Source organism: Sus scrofa, chromosome 1, assembly GCF_000003025.6.
Source record: "Sus scrofa isolate TJ Tabasco breed Duroc chromosome 1, Sscrofa11.1, whole genome shotgun sequence".
NCBI classification, from domain to species: Eukaryota; Metazoa; Chordata; class Mammalia; order Artiodactyla; family Suidae; genus Sus; species Sus scrofa.
Window position 1 is genome coordinate 41,522,272 of NC_010443.5, and position 23,861 is coordinate 41,546,132.

The following is a 23,861-nucleotide window of genomic DNA, read 5'->3' on the forward strand; positions in this document are numbered from 1 at the left end:
ATGTATAGGTGAAGACTTGACCATTTGCCCCTTATTCTAGGAAAGGGAAAAATTCAGAGTGTAAAAATATTAAATAGTGCATTGGGATTCATGGTGGGATGCTGGCATTAACAAAATTTACAATGTTTTTGAAGAGAAGTAATGAGAATTTCTCTGCAGCTTCAGTAGCAATGTATAATACAGCACAATGAAAAATAGTATTTTAATTTTCATGCATGCCCTCCACCAGAGGTGTTAATCCTGTGCTAGACTCTATAATTCTCCAACTGTTTGAGGTGAAAGAAAAATGATATTCCATGTCTTTCATAGATAGAGCATATATTTTGGAGAATCTAGAGGCTGGAAGAATTCATGTACTAAAGAGCAAGGCCCACCTGGCAAAATCAAGGTGTTTCACAAATGAGCAGGACATTAACCAATGGGTGGATTATTCTATCAAGTGCTAAACCAGAGAGTGAGTGCTGCCTTTAAAATAGGTTAAAATGTAAAATTATTTAAATTTGATTATATTTGCCAGAGACATCATTGTAATGATTCAGTTTTTGGAAGTATAATACTTAAAATGGTCAGAGCATTTGACAACAGTCATACATTTTTACAAAATTTGGGGGTTCCTGTTGTGGCATAGTGGGAACGAATCCGACTAGTATCTATGAGGATGTGGGTTCAATCCCTGGCCTCACTCTGTGGGTAGGGGATCTGGTGTTGCTGTGAGCTGTGGTGTATGTAGGTCACAGATGTAGCTCAGATAGCTGTGGTATAGGTCAGCAGCTGTAGCTCTGATTCAACCCCTAGTCTGGAAACTTCCATATGCAAGGATATAGCCCTAAAAAGCAACAAACAAACAAAAAAAAAACCCCAAAATTACAAAAGGCCAATTTTGAGGGTAGATAGGAATTTCTGTGTAGATAGAAAGGTCACATTTATAAGTAAGATATGTTCGTGCTGAGAGACCCAATGTAGGACTTAGAAGTTGAATGTACCTCGTGTCCTTACGCTAAGAACAAATAAAGCATAACTCAAACTGTTGGCTGCCTAGTCTCTGATATACCTAAAAAGTGCCCTCCTTGCTCAACAGACTGCTAATATCAAGTTTATGAAGGAGGGAAATGAGTCAGACACACAAACTCACCTCAAGCTTCGTTATCTTAAAGATAGTCACATAAGAATGTCAGATGAAGATCAGGAGCTCAAATGTCCACAGGGGCCATTTGAGAAAATTGATAAAGCAGACAGTCTATGAATTGATAGACTGGCACTAACTCTGAGCCTTCGTGTGAGGAGAGCTTTGAAAAATGATGCATCCTGGAAACCACAGAAGGGAGCAACAAGACCCATCTCTTGCTGACTGTAGGCTGGCAGGCTAGAATCTAATTTTTCTAAAAAAGTCAGGAACTTTGATTTTTATGTTAAAAGTCAGTAGTTGAACATTAGGAAGGAATGCAATACTTTTTGAACACCAATGGCCAAATAGAACATATGTATGGTCTTGGCATGCCTGAGAGACACTAGTTTAAGAGCACTGGTCTGCATTTATTTTGTGTCTCAGAGTGTGGTCTTGACCCACAGGCCTCAACATCACTCCATACTCCTGAATCTGCCAAGATTTTCCAAGTCTATTGCTATGAGCACAATTTACTGCTCTGTTTAGTCACAACCCTTATTTGTATGAAACTATTAACCAAATAAAAAGGCCTGCCTGCTGAATGGGGAAGATAATTGCAAATGATGTGTCTGATAAAGTGGTTAATACTCCAATATATACAAAGAAGTCATACAATTCAACATCAAAAACAAACAAAAAAAACCCCAAAAACCCAACCAATTAAAAAATAGGAAGAGGCTGAACAGACTGTTTTCCAAAGAAGATATACAGATAGCCAATAGGCACATGAAATGATTCTCATGTCATTAATCATCAGGGAAGTGCAAATCAAAACCACAATGAGATATCACCTCACACCTGTGAATGGCCATCATCAAAAAGTGAATAAATGAAATGTGCTGGCGAGGATGTGGAAAAAGGGAAGCTTCAAATACTGTTGGTAGAAATGTAAATTGGTGCAACCACTGTGGAAAATAGTACAAAGATTCCTTAAAAAATTAAAAATAGAACTACCATATGATCCAGCAATTTCATTCCTGGGTATTTGTTGTAGGAAAACAAAAACAGTAATTTGAAAAGATATATGCACCCCTATGTTCAAAACATCATTATTTACAATAGACAAGATAAGAAAGCAACCTAAGTGTTCACTGATCTATTAATTGGAAAAGATGATGTGAAATATATGCACACACACATATATATATACACACACTTAATATATATAGTCATATATATACATATATACACATACACATATATAAAATGGAATATTACCCAGTCATGAAAATAATGGAATCTTGACATTTTTGACAACATGGATAGACCTACAGGGTATTATGCTAAGAGAAATAACTCAAGCATAGAAACACAAATCCTGTATTATTTCACTTATATGTGGTCTCTAAAAACAAAGTAAATTAACAAATATAACAAAAACAGATACTGACTCACAGAGAACAAAGTTGTTGTTGCCAGAGGCAAGGAGTGTAAGAGAAGAGAAATAGGTGAGGGAGATTTAGGTACCTTCCAGTTACAAAATACCTGAGCCATGAGGATGAAATATACAGTGTGGGGAATACAGTCAGTGATTATCTAATATTTTTGTATAGTGATAGATGGTAACTAGACTTGCTGTGATGATCATTTTGAAATGTACAGACATATTGAATCACCATGTTGAGTAACAGGGACTTACATAGTGTTGTAGGTCAATTATACTCCAAAAACAAACACACAATTAAATTCATAGAAAAACAGATCAGATTTGTGGTACTAGATGTGGGGTATGGGTGGAAGAGGCATTGAATGTAGGTAGTTAAAGATAGAAACTTCCACTTACAAGATAAATAAGTACTAGGAATTTAATGTAAAGCATGATAAATATAATTAATACTGCTGTATATTACCTATGAAGTTGTTAAGAGGTAAATCCTAAGAATTCTCATCCAAGAAAAAATTTTTCTTTTTCTTTTGCCTGGAATGATGGATATTCACTAAACTTATTGTGGTCATCATTTAGTGGTACATGTAAGTCCAAAGTTATGCTGTACACCTTCAACTTATGCAGTGTAGTATGTCAATTATACCTCAAAATATAATGTATAATATATATATAATATAATATAATCAGAACAACAAGAAAAATACACACATTTTGCCAAGGTAAATTTTCTTCCCTTACAGTATAAGAGGATGAGAAATTTACCTCTCCTCTACAGTATGTAATCATGAGAAACATCACACAAAGCCAAATTGATGAACATTATAAAAAATACCTAGCTGATAATTTTCAAAGATGTAAAGATCCCCAAAAGAAGGAAAGACTGAGAATCTGTCAGAGCCCAGAGGAGATTAAGGAGACAAATGATTAAAAGTTGTGGTATCCTGGATTAAATCCTGTAAGAGAAAGAGTGGAAAAACTGCTGCAGTTTGTATAAGAGTGGAAAAACTGCTGTAATTTAGTTATTAGTGTTAATATTCTATTAATGTTAATTTCTTAGTTTTGACAAATATACTGTGGTTGGTTATGTCGTAAGTTACTATCAGGGAAAGCTGGGTGAAGGAGATAAGGGAACTCTGTACTATTTTGAAGCTTTTCTGTTAGTCTAAAATGAACATTGTGTTTAGAACTGAACATAAAATCTTAGAATAGGATTTAAACAAAATGAACTAAGTATATGGATATTTTTTTCCAATCTATATTAATGACAGATTTATTCCCAGGCATGAAGGAAGTGATTATTTCTAATTATTTATCATTCTAATCTTGGAGTGAATCCCATTGAAGGATAACTCTGCCTTGAGCCAGCTTGACATTTCAGTCCTTGCGTATGATTTTGCCTTATAGAGCAATGGCTTTCTTTGTTTCAGCTGTCACAGACTTTTAATAAAATAATGCCTTTAAACATAATTTCCCTCCAGACTTATCTCTTTATTTGGATAGCAGAAACATGCAATGTAATGCACCAGCAGCTGGACCTCCCTCAGCATTGTTTTGTAATTATCATTGTTGTTTTTACTGAAACAAATATGATATTAAGTTTTTGGGAAGGGAATTGATAGGACCTCTTCTAATTCTCCCTTAATTTTTACCTCAGGTTTATTCTTTGCTTGTTCTTTGTAAAATGAAATTAGTGTTGATTTTTTAATCTTTAGCCACAATTTGCAAATTGTCTCTGACATAATTTGAAGTTATGAAAAAAATTAAAGATTTATAAATTATGTTTCACACACACATATCATTTTTAAGCAGTTATGAGGAAATTACTGCTTTGGGTGTTTTTTTAAGTTTGCCCTGTTTTGCCACATCCAAGATATGATTTTAAGTTGTGGAACAAAAATGGCTGATCCCTTTGAAAGCCAACGTGTCAGCAAAACTACTCAAATTGCAAAAAAAGCTAAAATTGTAAGGCTGGCAGCAGAAAGAAACATATTTAATACTAAAAGGCTAGTAATTAATAAGGTAAGGACCTCTGGAGTGTGGACAGTCTAAATGAAGCTATTATCATGTTACAAACGTGCAGCTTCATTTTAACTGGCAACTGAAACTCACAGGTAATTTATTCACAGCTGGAAGTTAAGATTCATGAGATTGGGATTGAGAAGGTAAATACTAAGAAGTTTTGTGGTGCCAAGAATCCTTTTCTTATGGATGTGTAACAGGTGTAAATCTAAAATGTATATTCTTGTTTTGTCTTATTTTTGGGGTTAAACTTTGAAATAAACAAAAAACAAGGAAAGAAAAATATTGGCTTGAATACCATATGAACACCTGAAGATCAGCTCTGAGGATGCTCTAGAAGACAAGATGGAAAATTAAATCCCAGTAAGAGCTTGGCCCACAGAGATCTGCAAACTTCCTATGAGAAAAATTGGCATCACTGCATACTTCTCTCAGGAAGGTGACTTCATTCATGGACTCCCAAGAAAACAAGAAGGAGCAGGATAGCTGCATGTCCTCCTTGCCCAAATTCTGAGAGTACCAGGAGACAAAGAAAAAATGGGGTTTGCTGCAGCTACCTCAGTGGGGAAACAGTACATCTATACTAACAATGTCTAGAGGTAGAGAACAATTTACCTTCCAAAACCTGGGAGATTGCCACCATTTAAGATGTAACCCAAAAAGGTCTGTGAACCTACAGAGGAAAAAAAAATGCAACATATTAAAGTTCCACCTATTAGAATGAGGAAATTTAGATAGAACAAACAACATACATCCAGTGAAATATGATGGTGGCAGAAGTATGTGAAAGCCTTAATAAACAAAAGATATTACAATGACTTCAGCACTGAAGATCTAAGTGTATAATTAAGAGGGCTTTTTGGAGCCTAAACCATAATTACTCACAAAATAATTACATGAAATAACTCAATGTAAAGGTAATTAATTATGAATTCTAATTAGTGGCCTAAAATATCAAACACAAAACACATCTTGAAGCACTGAGAAAAAAATTTATGAGGAAATGACAAATATAATGCAAAAGATAAGAAACATGGATTAGTGGATCCAGGAGATCAGTTATGAAAATAAAATAAAAACAAAACAAACATATGGAAATATCAAAATCCAGAAACGTAAAAATTCATTAAAACTGTATTGGTAAGAGTTTACATGCACAGAAGAGCAGTTCGCAAACTGGGATTCTTCTAACTAGCAGGGCAATGAAGCTCAGAGGGCTGTTTTAGGAAAATTTATTTATTTTTTACTTTTGTAAATTATTGTTTTATTTTTTCCATTATAGCTGGTTTGCAGTGTTCTGTCAATTTTCTACTGTACAGCAAGGTGACCCACTCACACATCTATGTATACATTCCTTTTGCTCACTTATCATGCTTCATCATAAGTGACTAGATATAGTTCCCAGTGCTATACAGCAGTATCCCATTGCTTATCCATTCCAAAGGCAATAGTTTGCATCTATTAATCCCAAATTCCCAGTCCATCCCACTCCCTCCCCATCCCCCTTGGCAACCCCATGTCTGTTCTTCATGTCCATGATTTTCTTTTCTGTGGAAAGGCTCATTTGTGCCCTATATTAGATTCCAGATATGTGATATCATATGGTATTTGTCTTTCTCTTCCTGACTTACTTCACTTAGTATGAGATCCTCTAGTTCCATCCATGTTGCTGCAAATGGCATTATTTTGTTCTTTTTATGGCTGAGTAATATTCCATTGTGTATATGTACCACATCTTCTTAATCCAGTCATCTGTCAATGGACGTTTAGGTTGTTTCCATGTTTTGGCTATTGTGAATAATGAGAACCCGACTAGTATCCATGAGGAAAATTTATGTAGTGGAAACATGGAAGCTATTGAACATTTGTAATGATCTTGTACCGCTGAGTTTTTTTTTTTTCCAGTGACAGGGTGTTGGCTAAAATGTTACGTCATTTTTGGAAAAAAAATTTGGTTTTGTTTATGATTTTTCATAGGCATTTACAAGGAATAACACAAATTAAGTTTTGCTCATGTTGCAGGATAAGCTAAATTAGATTTTCCTTAACTGGTTTTGTACAAGGAATTTTCAAGTCTGGTCTCCATTTTGTATTTTATTTTAATGGAGCTGATGATTAAACACATAATGAAGGTAATTTTCTCTGCGCCAAATAAAATTCTAAGCCTGCAGTTTGAATATAACCATAGATTGTGATCTTCATAAAACACAATCATCCATTATTATCATCATCATCATCTTCTTCCATGCTGTAGAGGATTTAAATATTTCTATAAATTCTTTGGCATTATCCCATTAAAGAATGGATACTAATTCCCCTCCTTGTGAATGTAGAAATGCAAGCTGAACTTAGAAACTTACTTCTAATTATTGAGAGTGACATTGTGTGACCTTTCCATATTAGATCATAAAAGGCTATATATCTTCTACTTGCCCTCTTTCTCTTTCTCTTTATCTCTGTCTTTCAGAACTTATGATTTTGAAAGTAAGAAGTCCAGCTGCCTTGAGGAAACCATTGTAAAGAGACCGTATTGAGAGTCCACCTAAGGGTAGAAAAAGATGCCTAAGGAATAGCTTTTTGAGATTCCTGTTGTTTGAGCTTTCTAACAACTTACTAACATAATTAGGTGAGTTGAAAAGCTTTGGATGACTCCAGCCCTTATCCTTCCAGAAGCCTCAGCCAGTTCCAAGTAGAGCAGAGATGGGTTTTCTCTATTAAGCCTTGCTCAAAATACAGATTTAGGACCAGAAAAAATGTTGTTGCTTTAGTTCTGAAGTGGTAATATGCAGCTATAGTGGTTAAAATATGACATTCTAGACTAATTTAGTAAATTAGCAATTTAAGAAAGTTAATAAATGGTACTAAACCAAAGACAAAAGAATCAGAATAGAGGAAATTATTGAAGGGAAACAACTGTGAGCAGTGAAATATGTATTCTATAGGGATACAATTACATAAACTTAAATAATGGTACACTTTCTAAGAATGTGCTAAGTGGGACTTCTGAAACAGAGAAAGGACATGCTGTGTGATATATTTAGATAATGAAATATCTTAGGCAAGCCTAAAAGTTGGAGGAGGAAGGAAGATATATAATAATAAAAGCTTTCTGAATGGTTCAGCAGATGAAAAGAAAAGAGAGAGAAAGACAAGAGAGGGATCAATGAAAATATCCCAGAGACCTTAACTTAGTTATTTGGGATAAATAATGGCTATTTTGTTTTTAAATTATTGTTGTGAAATATGTGCCTTTTTGAAAGCAAATAAAGAGAGGATGATCACTAAGGAAGTGAAAGAGTACAGTAGAGTTTTCAAAATAATAAAACGATTCACAAATCAGTGAAAATAAAGGGAAGAAAAATCAAAATAAATTAATGCCATTTCTCTAAACTTGACCTATTCAGATGTTATATAATTATATAGCTATCTATTTAAAATACTTTCATATGCTGCTTACAAAAAAATACACTTAACCAGAGTTCCTACTGTGGTTCAGCAGGTTAAGGACCTGACATCGTCTCTTTGAGGATGTGGGTTTGATCCCTGGCCTCACTCAGTGGGTTAAAGGTCTGGCTTTGCTGTAAGCTCTGGAGTAGGTTATAGATGCGGCTCAGATTCGGCCCCTGGTCCAGGAACTTCCATATGCTACAGGTGCGGCCATAAAAAGAAAAAAAATACACTTACCACAAAGTTATAATGAAATATTTAAAATAATGTGGTAGGCAAAGAGAGAAAGAGATAGAGAATGAGTGGGCAAGAATGGTAGTATAAATATTAGGTTGGATATATTTAAGCTAAAATTTCTAAATAGGAGATAGTGGGATTTTTTTTAAGACAAGGATAATTTTGAAGCTCTAATAATCATAAACCTATATGTATAACATAACAAAGTTAATGATTTGAAGTAAAAATATTAGAAATTCAAGAAAAATCAGTTAAAATACAGCTAAAAAATTCGTTTCCTTCATTTTTTCCTCAAATTTATTTTTCAAATGAATTATTGGTAATAGCTACCATTTATTGAGAATCTACCATTTCAGTCCAAATATTACATGACATACACACAATTAAACTTTGCAAAATCCCAGTGAGTTAGTATTACTATTAGTAATAGGTGAAGGAACTAAGGCTGAATCAGTTGCTTATACAGGGCCATGAAGCTGATGAAAGGCAAAATTCAACCCTATCTGTCTAAATCTTGTGTTCACTTGCTTTACACAAAAACACATGGCCAGAGAATAATGTGAACACATGAACAGAAGGCAATATTTGAAGTTTTTCTAAAATAAGAAAAAAATACTAACATTTTACTCGTAGTCCTAGAGAATGCTTTAGAATTTTGCATGCAATCAGCTTTCTCCTCAACTTTTGGAAAAGCTCAAACTTTTAACTGCCCTCAGCTTCATTTTCTCCCATTTAAAGCATTAGCCTGCATCCTAAATGTTTCCCAATCACCTCAGAACACACTTTTCCTCTGATGATTGTTCCCTCTCCTATCATATTCCTAGTCAAAGACAGTAAAAGACCAAGTCAACTCCTTAAGATAGCCAAAGCTAATTATTTTCTCTAGTAGAGCTGGAAAAGGTAGTAGCTAACACCAGTTTACTTCTTTCTCAGTAACTCACCTTGATGGACATGAGCAGAATCAATTATCTAATTTGCTTAAAAGGATTCTCTGGAGATTCTTATGCATTGTGTTGGGAGTTTTGTATTTAGTGATGGTGCTTTCTATTGCTTTTTAATTCCCTGAAGAATATAACACAGTGACGCTTCAATGAATTGGAACATATGGAGTATGATAATTAACAAAACATCATTTTGAATTTAACATTTATTAAATGTTTCTTGATTTTTGTTATCTTGATCTTAGTGATACATTTTAATAAAAATGTATTTAATCTTTCTTTAATGCCCAAGGATATTATATAAATCTTCTGTTACTACTCTCAATCTTAGAGCTAGCTGTATGTTTACTGACTGCATGATAGCCTAAAAAGTTACATATATTATCATTGGGTCATGAAATGTTTTTCTATTAAAGGAGAATAAAAATCCTGCAGAAATTGCAGAGGGAACATTATGTGATTGTGGACAAAAATGTGAGCTTCTTCAGGGGAAATTTCTTAAAAGTCATTATTCTTGGTTTATGACTCCTGAGAAATCCTAGAACCAGAGAAACCAAATTGATTTGGCAGCCCTTTCTGAAAGTGCACTTTTACTTATTTATTTATTAAATTTTATAAAAGAGTAGTAAACAACCCTTCTTCTTTTGTTGTTTTCAGAAGAGATAGATAATTCTTACAAAACTGGTAATGGTCAACCATCATCCCTCCAGCTTTAACTCAAGGACTGGTGGGTTGTTGTCTCCCATATGAAAGTTACTGAGCTGATATGCCAAGACATAGAGAAAGGGAATGGCAGCAGATGATGAAGGTAAGACAAGGAGTGTAGAGGCAGCATAGCAAAGATATATGAATTTTCTGTGCTTCCAGGAAACAATGCAAAGGGTTGACTGGGGTTGAATAGTCATGACAATAATTAATTTTAAAATTAGGAAGACTGAATCTTAAGAACTAGAATGACAGTTTTAACCAAAGGTGACAAAAAATCTATAGAATCAGACTGAACTATCACTAAAGCTGTCCAGCATTCAGCAGAAAAGGGGCGAGGGAAGGATAACAGATCAGGGTTCGTAGAAATTATTGGTAAAAAAAAAAAAAAAGTTCATGTTTATGCCCCGTGAGTCAAGACTGTTCACTCAAACTAAATATACTTCTTTGTACAATGTCACTTCTGATTTGTCTTTTTGTCCTAAAAGTAGGTATCAAAACAACACTGATTAATTGTAGTCTGGTAAGGGGGGTTCTATTTCCTAGGAGTTTTATTGGTCATTAATGTGTGGAAATGGCACCTTCAATATATATATTAATTGTTTCCACAGCTCATGAACTAAATAAACTGAGAGCTAGTGTATGTGTGTGGCAACATGTAACTCTCTGGATTATAATGCCAAAAAAAAACACATAAAAATACTGTAGTGGGGAAAGAGTTAAACTTGTAAATATAAAGAGGTATTAGGCAAACTTTATAGGTCAGGATTTGTGTGTGTGTGTGTGTGTGTGTGTGTGTGTTTGTGTGTGCGTGCGTGCTTAGTGCTATCTTCAAGCTGTCTTCAAAGTAAATAAGCTAAGTAAGAAACTGATTTTTTAGATGTGTTCTTCAGCTAATATAGCAACAAAGGGCTCAGAATTTTTTTTTTTTTTTTTTTTTTTTTTTTTGTCTTCTTAGGGCTGCACCCGTGGCATATGGAGGTTCCCAGGCTAGGGGTTGGGAACCTAACCCTGTGGTGTTGCTGCTGGCGTACATCACAACCACAGCAACTTGGTATCTAAGCTACATCTGCGATCTACACCACAGCTCATGGCAATGCCAGATCCTTAACCCACTGAGTGAGGCCAGGGATCGAAGCTGCGTCCTCATGGATACTAGTCAAATTCGTTTCTGCTGAGCCATGATGGGAACTCCTCAATTTAAAATTTAGGATGAAAAAATGTATGTATCTAAATTGGTAATGCAGTACATCCGTATGCTGGATCAGTTCTTTGGTATTTCATTATTTTTTTAATCTGAATGTGATACATATTTTTGAACTCCATGACAAAATTTCATCATACTACCGTAATTCCTTGATGATTCAGGAAACCTGATTTCAGGCCTCATTTCTGCTGTTCCAGATATCCTACCCTTCAGGCAAAACTGCTTTCTAGCAAGGCCCTTTAGCTAGATATTTTAGAAATTATATTATTTTAGCATAAGATGTTCTTTATCAAAATCCTACCTTATGGCTAGTTTCACAAATCCTACCCTGGAAATGATTATTAACATATAAGGTATTAGTCATTAAAAAGTATTAAGTAGAACCAATTTCTTTCCATTTCTGAATTTCATTATATCTGTTGGTGTGCACTAATTTGCACTGAACTTAGTGACATTACTTTTATAAGAAATTATTTTTAAGATAAAGTAAAAAAATAAAGATATACTATAATGATTTCGGAAAGGATAGTGACTTGTATCTCATTCTTGGTGGTAAGAATCTGTACCTTAGGAATTAATTTTTAAGTATATACTAGTAATATTTATTGTTTTTCAAGGTGAACTTTTACAGATAGAGCACTTTATCTGAAGTATAAGAAATGTTATCTGCAGTGTAAAGACATGTTCAAAAAAGGCCTCAAAAGAATTGAGAATTTTCTCTGGTAACTTGATTTAAGTTCAATAAATCTAATGAGAAAAATGAAATACTTTTCTTAAATAATCAGAAATTATTTTCCAAAGATGACTGTAATAAAACTAGGCAACTTTGGGAGACCATAACAAATGAGGCATTTTATGAATATTGATTAGTTAGACATTTGTAAAGCATGAGAAATTTCTAAAAAATAATTTTAAAATGGAACCATCAAATTATATTTTTTTACATAATCTTAATTAGAGTTGGGGATGACAATCATCAGAACCAATAGAATAATAAGCATAAGTGAACTCTCCATATGGCAGTATTGTATAGGCAATACAGCAAGTGCTTTGCATGTATTTGAACTTCAGACCTAACCATAGTCTTATGGGATAAATACAGAGATGTGCCAAAGCAGATTTGAACTGGCTTATGAGAGCTAGTAATTAAATTTTCAGGAATTTTGTTAGTTACTTGATGTCAAGTTGTAGTAGTGTGAAAGTGGCCATAGGGGGATAATTTATTACCATGGAATCAATAAGGACTATAAAGTATGTCTACCCATCCCTGCCCCAAGAGCCAGTTGTGAAACAGGCCAGCACACCACTGGGTAGATACTGTTGTTATCCCTATTTTGCAAATGAGAAGATTGAGACATAGAAGGGTAAAGTTTCCCAAAAACTCAACACTGAAACAGCCTGGTAGATTGGGGATTAATCCATGTGGTCTGCTATCCTGCTTCTGTAAGGAGAGGACGTAGCAAATTCTGAAGAAAGATCTAATCAATTTAGGCTGTAGTTGACTCATTCCACAGAAGCCTGTCTTCCCCATTCCCTATGGATTACAGATTTTTTCCAACACAAGGTGAAAGCCTGTCTGCCCCTTAGACTGAATCGACTGGAAAGGGAGTTGACTCATTCCATGGCTGAGCTTTCCACATAGGATTTCATTCTCCCTGTCAAGGTTCAGGACATCTCCTCTCTATTAGATGATGACAACATCTTCCTCTAGCTTTACCTCCTCAAATCCGTTATTTTCCCTACAGTCAGAGGACCATTCAAAACACAAATCTGATCACACCATTTGATGTTTAAATACGTTCAAGGATTTTCCATTGTTCTCAAAATCAAATCCAAATTTTCTGGTCATCTAGGTTCTGGCTCTCCCTTACCACCCCATTTTATTTCTTTTATAATCCTGTTTACTATTCTACACACTGAGCTACCTGTAGTTCATCTAATGTCTGCTTCTGCCTTTGTACCTCTTACTGTCTCTCATGTTTCTGTAGCAGTTCTTGAGCATTCCTAGTTTTCCAGGCAGCAGAGGAATTAGGATCATGGGGCCATTTTCTGCATATTAAAAATAAACTTGATAAGTGTTACACGTCTTTATGTATATCATATCTTTATATTCAAGTCTTTTCTTCTATTGCATAATAATGTGATAATTTGATAAATAGTAGCCCAAACTTTTTCATTCATAAGTATTGATTCCTGTTTAGGTAATTTGCATTTACATATACTTGGTTCTTTCTCACTCTCCCTATCAATTCTCAACACTCCAATAAATTGAATTTCAGATAAATGTGGAAACATGCAATGCAAGGGGAAAATTATTTCCTACCTCTATTTCCTGTGATGGCATTTCATTTTTAATATTGCAGCTACAAAAAATGGACTTTGAGGTTCAGGTCCATTTTAGCATTTCAATGTGACTAACACTATTGTTCAGCAAATATCTATGGAATCAAATAAAATACTGAACTCCCATTCAATCAGCTGGAAAATTGTGTTGGCCTCCTCAGTGCTCTCAGTTTTTTACACTGCTGTCTAAAATGTTCAAGTATCTAATAAGTATCAAGATATTTATTCATCTTAATAAATAGATGAAAAGAGATTAAAATGAGTTGATTAAAAACATGTGTAGAAAATACCTACATGGCTGGAAAACATTTAATGAAACTATAGTGAGGCCATAGTTATTCCCATTTGGTCACATTTACTGGTGTAAGGTATGATGTGTTGAGAAAAGGACCTGAAAGAATGGACATCAAAATGGGAATCCTGATTATACCTGGGTTATGGGAATATCAGAGATAATAATTTGCTTACTGTTTTTCAAAAACAGATATATTTATCTATCATTATCTGTAAGCAACTATAATACAGGACAAATTTAATTTATACATACTCAAAAAGCAGTATTTTCAACAAAGGAAAGGAAGACAAGATGAAAAAATTAGAAGACTGATTACTCAGATTAGTGCCTAATGAAATTTAATCAAGATTAAGCAATAAGTTAAACCTTTACCTCCAGTGAGAAGATTCTCTTAACTTTCTAATTGTGGAATTTAAGGATGTTAATGAGTCGTTAAAGCATTTACCACTACTTACTTCATGATGGGAACTATGAGTATTTGGACAGGGAAGTGAAATACTGAGCTTAATGGTGGGACAGAAAAAAAATGAAAGAAAAGAGAAAAAAATAGTTCTTAGGAATGTTGGCAAAATTTTTCCAGGTAGTATTCAGCCTGAAGGATAATTTCTCCCTCTAAATTCAAGAAAATCTTTAATATTCCTTCCATTTCCCCTGCAGAACAAAAGATATTTGAAAAAGTTATTCAAGGACTGAAAGGACTTTTAAGAGCACATTTGAATCTAAGGTGGATTTTGCATATCTGGAGGTTTTAACTTGCCTCTGGTGAAATAGCAAAATAGGAAAAGAGCAACTGAAGCCATAAAGTGAAGTTTATCGAAAAACTGCATTCAAGGTATAAAGTCTTATATTTTAAGGAATGTATATGAAGCAGTTTTAGAGTCTCCACAATTAGCATACCATTTCTGATATCGCTATAGGGCAGTGTAGTCCCACATACAAAGTAGAAATAGGCAAGAAGGATTAGAGGGAGTATAGTACCAGAACAAACAAAGAAGGATTTTATTATTCCAGAGGCTTCGCCACTACTGAAATTTGGAAACCGGTAAATTCTATTTAAATATTTATATACACATATATTTGGATTTTTGTATATACACACATGCATGTGTGTATGTACAAGTGTGTATATGGATAGAGATGATCCTTATGTCTATGTCTAGAGACCTATTCAGCTGTCAGTCCCCTCTGTTGCCAGAATGGCATGCAAGCATGCTCAATTTTCATACAATTTTCTTGTGCCTATAGTCTGTAAAAAAAGATGACTTACTGCTGAACCATGACCATAGTGGAAGTATAGTTTCAAAAAGAATAAATTTGAGGTATTTAAGATGCAACATCAATAGAACTGATAGACTGATTCAGTGTGGATGCTAAAGAAGTTTACTATGACTTATACATTCCATGTTTTAGAAATGAATGTTTCAGTAGATTTGTCCCACATATTTACAAATGTGCCATTCTGAAATAATGATGGAATAGATCTCAATGAATAGGGAATGAGCTTATCATTCTTCATTGGATGGATGAATGTCCTTCTTAGGCTATAGCCTCAAGTTCTAAATTTCTAAAATGGTATCTTTATAAATTTATTAGTGAGAAAGGCAATATATAGCAAAATTGATTCTCTCTATTCCTCAATTTTTTTCTGCAACTTCTGAGTCTTGAATTTACTTCCTAACATGCTGAGTGTCAGAAATCATAGGATTTACATGGAACACTGGAATATAGGAGTACTCCACATTTTTATTTGACTGTCCAACAGTCAGGAACTGTTATTTTTGGTAGACTGAGAAAAAGCTTAGGTTTTTTTCAGTATATTTTAAAATAATACCACAGATGAATGAGAGAACTATGATCCTTTTAAAATTAATTCCACCTATGTGTGTTAAACAACATAATTTAACCTTCAGCTTAAACATGAACTATGATATATAAATGTTAAATTATTGTCTATGTGAAGAAATTGCCAGCTACTTTGCTTAAACAAATACTTGACTGTTTAATCTGTATTTGTAGTACTACTTATATGAAACAAGGAGAAATTGATGTCAATATAATATTAGTATAAAATACTGATATCAATGTAAAATAAGTTTGTATTGTGTATTTGTGAAATGCATCTATTTTCCTTACGGGAAAGTTCTCAACAAAATTGGAAATTTTTATTTTGTATTAAAATGATGACTTTTATTGGCAGGGTGAAAGAGGAAAATTGTAGTTTAGATTTAGTGATCCAAATATTTTCTTCCTAATTGCCTCCAATAAGGCCAATAAAATAAAGTTGGTAATAAAAGAGTTATGAGACATTTTTGTAGCAGCAGAAAATTTCTCAATAACCCCAGCTTTGATCAAGGAAACACATATGCAAAATAGCATCTTCCCACTCTTAAGAAATCAAGCCCTTATTAATCAAGGCTGGGTATCACAAATATTTTAAGTCTGTAATTTAACTAAATGAATTAAATATAAAGATTATGTTAATTAAAAAAGAAACCAGGATTAACTTGAGGGTAAATTGCAATAAAATAATAGAAGTAAGTAATACTGCCCCAAAATAAACAAGTTGGTATTTCCTTTGGCTATAATAATATATAACTTCTATCTTCTCAGAGCCTCTCCTTTGCTAAAGTTACATCTCCTCTATGAAACCTTTTCTCTTTTCTTCAGCTCTCATCTCTTTCTGTCTGTAAAACCATAAAATAAAAATTTTAATGATGCACTGCCTTGTATTGTTTGAGTTTTAGTGTTTTGTCCCAACCAGGTTGTAAACTCCTTCAGAACAGGGATGAAATCATTTATCTTTCTCCTCCTCAGGGCTCATCAGAGTATTGAGCAAAAAGTTGGTGCCCAATAAATTCTGTTCATTATCATCTGAATATTAAAGATTCATCAGAAGTAATTGTTTTCTGATGCTAAAATATCACTGTCCTATAACTCAGGAGAATAATGTAAAGTTAGAAAGCAAAATATTAGAAGCTGATGAATTCTGACTAGGGGATTTCTAAAGTAAACCTTTACCAGATGTTCATGTATTAAAATAAGAAATGCTAATCAGGAAAATAACTTTCAAAGAGTACGGCAGGTGCTTGGATAAACCTCTGAGGGTTGACAATAAGCAGTAAAAAATAAAGGAAGCACATCTAATAAGAAAAGGAAAAGATACCTCTATAGAATATGCCCAAATTCAGATTAGCAGATTAAATTTCTCAAAATAGCACTTTCAATAATCACTTTTTAGTGAAAAACAAGCAGTTGTGAGATGAGGCACATTTGCATGCCCATATGATTTTATATAATTTGTCTGTATTCATAGAATGGACAGTTTATTTAATTGTTTTAAAATGTAAGATTTTACTGCAGCCACTCTAGAGATTTATTTTAAAAAATTATTATATTTCATTAAATAAGACTACTTACAATCATTCACATATTTTTCCTGTCAGTCATTAAATATCTTGTGTATTTTCTTTTGAACAGTCTTTCTTATCATTGATTCCTCTGTCTTTATACAGCCTTAACCGTGGCCAAGACTTTCCTGTTAAGTTTGAAATACTATCACTTCCCCCCAGCCTCTATTACACATTTTTTTTCTACCTGTTGTATTGCTCCCAAATCCTGCCTATAATAGCACTTTCATCCTGTTAGTAACACTCCAAATTCCCCTCATACATGTTTCTCTTTCTTACCTATTGTATTTAATTGGTGTACTTCAGCTTGGTTTGAAAAGATCTTGATAACATGGTATTTCCTGCCTTCTACAACTTCATTTTTGCTGTATCCCATATAATTTTCTATGAACATGTCATGATTCTCTCTACCTCTGTAAATTTCCTCAGATTCTTTCTTTATATTCAAATTGTTTGTTAGGGTCTATTTCAATTTCATGATGCTGGCTATGCCTACATTAGCCTTCAGTCATCTTTACCCTACTGTGTATAATGACCGCACTTATCTCCAGCAGACCCAATTGTGTATTTATTTGTTTGCTTGTACTTTTGTACATTTTTGGCTGCACAATCATATTACATATTTATCTTCATCTAGACTATATATTTTTCAAGGACAGGGATATTTTATTACTCTTGTTCACTCTTAGAATAGTGTGGGCACTTATTATATTTAATATATGTGACCTAAATTATCTTCATATCATTCAGAAATATAGCATTTGGTTGCACCTGTAGTGTGTACTGCTGAGGTAGGCATTATGTAATAACAAAAGTATAGTATAGCTACTGACAGATAACATAAATTTTTTCCCCTATGATCAGGTGATATGAAGAATGAAATATCCCAATAATATCTGCCACACAAAAGTTCTAAAAGTGCATATTTAAAGCAATAGCTAAGTGTCAGAAGACTAGGATTCATAAATGTATATCTGAGAAAGGGCTGGTATTCAGGACATAAAATGAACTTCTCTAGTTCAACAATAAAAAGGCAAATAATCCAGTTTAAAAAAAGAGCAATACATGTATGCGTAACTGTGTCCCCATGCTGTACAGTGGAAAAAGAGCAATAGAATTGAACAGGTACGTGGCATGCAAATGACCAATAAGCTCATAAAAATACTGATAAACGTATTAGTAGTCATAAGAATGAAAATTATAACCACAATGAGATATCACTATATGGTTATCAAAATGAATAAAATTGAAAATACTTTTAACACTAAATGCTGGGGAGGAGATAGAACATCCTTTCATGGTGTGAGTATAATTGATGAAACCATTTGTAAGGCTCTTACAGTCTCTTATAAAATGAAATATTCCCTACGTCATTAGCTAGTAATGACAATCTTAGGAGTTTACCTATGTGAATTGAAAACCATACCCCCAAAGATGTGTATGTTAATTTTATAGTGGCTTTAGTTATAAAATCCAGAAACTACATTAAAAAAAATCCTGGTCTATCTCAACATGAGAATGGATAAAAAATTGGACTAAATTTATGCAATAGAAAACTACTCAGCAACAAAATGAAACAGATTCTCATCCCATGCAACAGCAATTTCAATGAGTCTCAATAACATTATGCTGAAGGAAGGAAGTCTTACACAAAGGACCAAATCCATTTTGATGGTATCCCAGAACAAATATAATATTTGTTTTATGGTATCTCAGAACAAATATCCATTTTGAAAGAAGAAAAGGGCAAAAAGTGATTGTCTCTGGGGTTGGCATGGAGGCAAGTAGTGACTCTGGAGGCGGATGAAAAAAACTCTCAGTGCAAAGGTTAGAGTTTGATGTCTTGCAAACAGGATGCATTACATTGAGACATGTATTTGTCAAAACCCAAAGTTAAAATTTAGGCAATTGGATGTATATAAAGTTTACAAGTAAAATAAAGTAGAACTGTAAACAGATATTGAGTACTGTAATGATACACATGGTGATATATTTAAGGAGGAAGTGTAGAGATGTCAACGATTTGGTTTTAACTGTGTTAAAAATAAGAGGTTTGACAGATAATGAAGTTTAGGTGTATGACAGAACAAGCCTAGTAAATTGTTTATGGTAGGATATAGGTGAAGGGTACATTAACTGTAAACGTCTTTTAAATTTGTCCTATGTTTTTTATGTTAATATGTCCCAGAGACCAAAAATGAATATAAGGCAATAATTCAGAGAAGTAAGCTGGTGTCTCTCTTGAGAGACTGCTAAACCCAGGAACTTGCGGGTTTCACTGTACAAATAAGTAGATGGGACCGCTGAAAAACCCTCAAGCATACAGAAGATGAGGGGAAAAACAAAACTTGTGCTACGCTGTAAATGAAAATATGAATTAGGGAAGTTCCCATTGTGGCTCAGCGGTAACGAGCCTGACTGGTATCCATAAGGATATGGGTTCGATCCCTGGCCTCCCTCAGCGGGTTAAAGGATCTGGTGTTGCCATGAGCTGCAGTGTAGGTTGCATACGTGGCTTAGATCCTTCATTGCTGTGGCTATGGCATAGGCCCCTATCCTGGGAACTTCCATAAGCCACAGGGGCTGCATAAAAAGCAATATCTAGCATATATATATGAATCATGATAGAAAGAAAAAATGAGCTTGCATAAAGGAAACTGTTGAGAAAAATTTCCTATTTTGACCATTGATTTATGTGAAGGAAGAAAATTTTCTGAAAATTCAAAAGAACAAACAGACCCTCTAATAAAATTGAGGAACAAATTTGAACAACCTATATCATCTCAAATCCATACAAATATTAATGAGAGCCCAAATAAGTTAAACCAAGACTTTGTCTAAGGACAACCAGGAAAGCCAGAATTAAAAAAAAAAAAAAAAAATCAGCTTAAACACTGAAGAACTACCAAGATGAATAAAATGATGAAAATGATCAAACCAAGATATAGGAGATGGCAAAATTCAGACATCTAGAAAATAGGCCCAGCATTCATGGAGAGACAGGAACATGGAGAGAGACTCTCTGAGGATCATGAGCTCAGCAAGAGCCTGGAGTCAAGAGTGGAGCAGAAACAGTATTCCATCTTTAACTCTTTAGAAAAGTAAATAGTATTTATCTCATTCTCTACTGTCCCACACTTGATATCAGTGTTCAACCAAAAAAGTTATGAAACGGGGGAGTTCCTGTCATGGGGCAACGGAAACAAATCCGTCTAGTAACCATGAAGTTGAACGTTCGATCCCTGGCCTCACTCAGTGTGTTAAGGATCTGGCATTGCCGTGAACTGTGGTGTAGGTCACAGACGCTGCTCAGATCCTGAGTTGCTGTGGCTGTGGTGTAGGCCAGCAACTGTAGCTCCGATTTCATCTCTAGCCTGGGAATCTCCATATGCTGGGGGTTTGACTGTAAAAAGCAAAAAAAAAAAAGTTATGAAACATACAGAAAAACAAGTGTAAATATCTCACTGCCTGGAGAAAGATAGTCGAAAGAACCAGACAAAGAGGTGAACCAGGTGTTGGAATTTTCACTTAAGGAATTAAATTACCTGTGGTTGATGTGTTGAAAGTTCTAGTAGATGAGGTGAATAACAGATACAGAATTTTAGCAGATAGCTGCTCTAAGACAGGCTCATATGGAAACTGTAGGATTAAAAAAACATGGTAACAAAAGAAAGTAAAAAGCCTTTGATGGTTTGATAAGTAAACTTCTCATACACAGACAGAGAATAATCAGTCAACTTGCAGACAAGGCAATATAAATTAGCAAACCATAACACAAAAAGAAAAATAATGACCACAAAAAAAATAGACCGTCCAAGACCTGTGGGGGCATTCTAAAATGTTCCAACATACAGTTAATAGGAATTCTAGAAGAAGAAGATGATGTAAACAAGACAGAAATAATAATTTCAAAAATATGACTATAGATCCAAAATTTCAGATAATTCCACTCCCACCCCCACTCCCCACACCAGGACAAAGAAAAATACACACACACACACACACACACACACACACACACTCCCATAGATATATTTAAATGGCATAAAATTATATGAAAGAAAAAAATCATGAAGACAGTTAAAAAAATTAAAAGACCCATCACATATAAAAGATCAAAGATTAGAAAGCAACTGACTTCCAACCCTAAGACTATAGAGTAGCTTTGTAAATGTGCTAAATTAAAAAAAAATATATATATATATATATATATATCCTGTTAATTCAGAATTCTTTTTATATCCAAAGCAAAAACTGAGGGATTTTTTTATGGACAAATAAAAACCAAAATAATTCACTACCAGTAACCTATGTTAAAAGAAATATTAAAGGGTATTCTTTAGGCACACAGAATATGAAGCAGGTAGAAACTTAAATCTACACAAAGAATTAAAATCAATATTAAAACTCCTTTTTTATTCTTATTTTGATCACTCTAAAGGAAAACTGTCTAAATCAGTAGCTCGCAACCAGGGATGATTTTATTTATTTATTTATTTATTTATTTATTTATTTATTTATTTATTGTCCTTTTGCCTTTTCTTGAGCTGCTCCCGCAGCATATGGAGGTTCCCAGGCTAGGGGTCTAATCAGAGCTGTAGCCGCCGGCCTATGCCAGAGTCACAGCAATGTGGGATCCGAGCCGCGTCTGTGACCTACACCGCAGCTCATGGCAACGCCGGATCCTTAACCCACTGAGCAAGGCGAGGGATCGAACCCGCAACCTCATGGTTCTTAGTCGGATTTGTTAACCACTGCACCACAATGGGAACTCCAACCAGGGGTGATTTTGACCATTGGACATTTGGCAATATATCCGAGATATTTTTTGTTGTCATGACTGTCAGCAGGTGCTCCTAGTATCTAGTTGGGTAGAGACGGTGGATGTTCCTAAATATCCTACAAAGTGTAGCACAGCCCTTCTACAACAAAGAATTTTTGAACACATGATGTCAGTAGTGTCCAGGTGAGAAACACTATCCGAAGCATCAGTTCTGAACATGATCATATTGCTCTCAAGGAATGAAATTGGTTCTTAGAGGAGGGGCCTTATTTATCTTGTAATATATAAAGCTCAATTTATATACTATGGCACATGAACAGATACACAGTGTGTAAGTGAAATTAAAATTTTATCGAGGAGCAATTGGGAAAAATGTCAAAAAATGCTCCTTTGTGGAACAATAATGACTAAAGACTAGGAAATAGTTCTCTAGAGCAAAAATAGTAGAAAAAAATTGTGGGCTCATATCACATGTAAAAGTAAAACACAGCAGAGGTAAACATAGAATATGTGTATATATATATATATTGTGTGTATATATATATATATATGTATTTTTTTTTTTTTTTGGTCTTTTTGCCATTTCTTGGGCCGCTCCCGCAGCATATGGAGATTCCCAGGCTAGGGATCGAATCTGAGCTGTAGCCACCGGTCTAATGCCAGAGCCATAGCGACACGGGATCCCAGCCGCGTCTGCAATCTACACCGCAGCTCACAGCAACGCAGGATCCTTAACCCACTGAGCAAGGCCAGGGATCAAACCCGCAACCTCATGGTTCCTAGTCGGATTCGTTAGCCACTGAGCCACGATGGGAACTCCTAAACATAGAATATAGATGGGACATTTGGAGGTATACTGTTGTGGGATTGTTATATCACATCCGAAGCAACATAATGATATTGCAAGGTAAATCGTTTAAATTAAAGGTACATGTGGGGAATTCTAGGGCAACCATTAATGTTTTAAAGGTACACATAGTAAGTCAACATTGAAAATAAATAAATTGGAAATAAAGATAATACAAAATTAAGCAGGTGAGGAAAATGAGATAGGTTATAGGTGAAGCAAATAAAAAATGTCTAGGAAGATGATATTTTCCTACCTTGTCATTAAATCCGTTAAGTTCAAACGATCTAAAACTTACGTACCAAGCAAGAGGTTAACTCACTGGACAAAAGATCAAGACTCAATTATACATGGTCAATAAGAAAATAACTTATTGGATAGAAAAAGACATATTATGCAAACAGTAATTAAAAGAAATCCAGGCTGGCTCTATTAATGTTAAAGTACACTGCAGGAAAAAAAATATTAACAGAGATAAACAAGGGCATTACATAATGACAAAGGGTTCAGTTCACAAAGAAGATGTAACAGTGGTAAATTTTTTAGGGAATTAGTAAAACATTTTGAAATGAATGAAAATGAATAGCCACAATTTGTGAAATGCAGTTAAATTATGTTTAAAAACAAATTTATAAAGGCTTACAGTAGAAAGGAAGAAAGGTCTAAAATCAATTGCATAGCTTCTGCTTAGGTTCTTAGACAAAAAAGTTACACTAAATTCAAAACAAGAAGGATAGAAATACAGGAACAGAAATCAATGAGATTGAAAGCTAAAAAACAATAAGATAAAATCAATAAAAAACAAAAGCTGTTTCTTTGATAAGATTGATAAAATTGTTAAACTTCTAGTCAAACCAAAAAGGGAAAAAAGTAGAGAAGATACATGCTACCAAAAGCAAGAATAAAAAAGTGAATATTGTTAAGTGTTCTATAGAGATTAAAAGTAAAATTAATATTTATTATGAAAAACTTTCTGTTCACAAATTCAGCAATTTGAATGAAATTTTCACATTCCTTGAAAGATTCTAAAGACACCAGAGGCATTCCTGGAATATATGTTCTTCAAGAAATTATACAT

General features: G+C 34.2%; 1 long non-coding RNA gene across 13 annotated transcripts in view; it reads left to right on the plus strand.

Moving 5' to 3' along the window:
• Positions 1 to 23,861, plus strand: part of LOC106507559 — a 294,718-nt gene that overhangs the window by 41,508 nt on the left and 229,349 nt on the right. Inside the window, exon 4 of one of the 13 annotated variants that reach the window (XR_002343126.1) lies at positions 7,039 to 7,197. The exons of the other annotated variants lie outside the window; for them this stretch is intronic. This is a non-coding gene — a long non-coding RNA (uncharacterized LOC106507559). The remainder of the gene's footprint in view (positions 1 to 7,038; positions 7,198 to 23,861) is intronic. 13 annotated transcript variants of the gene reach the window in all.